Source organism: Cyprinus carpio, chromosome A4 (assembly GCF_018340385.1).
Source record: "Cyprinus carpio isolate SPL01 chromosome A4, ASM1834038v1, whole genome shotgun sequence".
In the NCBI taxonomy this organism is placed as follows: domain Eukaryota; kingdom Metazoa; phylum Chordata; class Actinopteri; order Cypriniformes; family Cyprinidae; genus Cyprinus; species Cyprinus carpio.
Window position 1 is genome coordinate 4,755,677 of NC_056575.1, and position 1,173 is coordinate 4,756,849.

Genomic DNA, 1,173 nt, shown 5'->3' on the forward strand with positions numbered 1-1,173 from the left:
ATTATTATTATTAAAACTACTACTACTACATTGTGGGCTCAGTAACAAACAAAATTTTAAAACAATAAATGCAACTGAGAAACAGTTTCCATTATGAATCTCCACATAAATGGTTTCAATTCTACTAAACAAACATAATGTAAATGTTCAGTTTTCCACAGTGCTGTGTGTTTGTGTCTCTGGCAGGGATCTGATCAAGGTGCTGAAGTGGTACGTGGACCGCATTATTGAAGCGGACCGTCAGGAACACATCCAACAGGTGCTAAAGGTGAGACGCTTCACACTACACATCCTTTTTACCCATATTGTGCTCTTCATAATGATATTTAGAGTCTGTCATTACTGTCTGATGTACTGAATATTGGATTTCTCAGGAATGGTTCGCTCCGGGGCGTTATGACTTCCATATGGCATTAGTTCACACAGCCCATGCATTCTTAATTAGACTGCTTTTATGTTGCTTTTTGTGCTCAGATCTGCTATTCTGTTGGTTTCCTAGGCGACGGAGTATATTTTTAAGTATATTATCCAGTCGCGGCGGCTGTTTGCGCTCGCCACGGGCGGACAGAACGAGGAGGAGTTCCGCTGCTGTATGCACGAGCTTTTCATGTCCATCCGCTTTTTCCTCTCGCAGGAGAACAAGGGCTCACGGCCCATCACACAGACACAGGTGAGACAGACAGATCTGTTTATATTGTTTAATATATTATATTTAACACATGCTGTGGTGCTCATGTGGGTGAAATGGGTTTGAGTTTAGCTTGCAACATTCCTCATTCTTTTCTTCCACCACCAGTTTTAAATACAAATCAGTTGAATAAAATAATGAATGTTTAATTAAAAATGATATAAAAAAAAATTATCTCCACCCCCTCTGAAAGAGAAAGACGAATTCGTCCAAAGGAAGAATTGTTTTGGGGTTAAATGAGAGAAAGAAACATCGTAAATGAACATGACTAATAAGGCTGAAAAGAATGAAGTAAGATTAAAAAAAAAAAAAAAAGCTTGGCGTTGTGTGATAAACCACCATGTGCAAATTTATTATTAAAGCATTTTCCTCTAATCGGACCTTTACTTTTTGCGTTTTGTTTTAAAGGCGCCATGTCTCACGTTAACTTAACATCTGCTCACACTAGTTTGTGGACAAAACCGATGTTTCTCGTGTAAAGACGC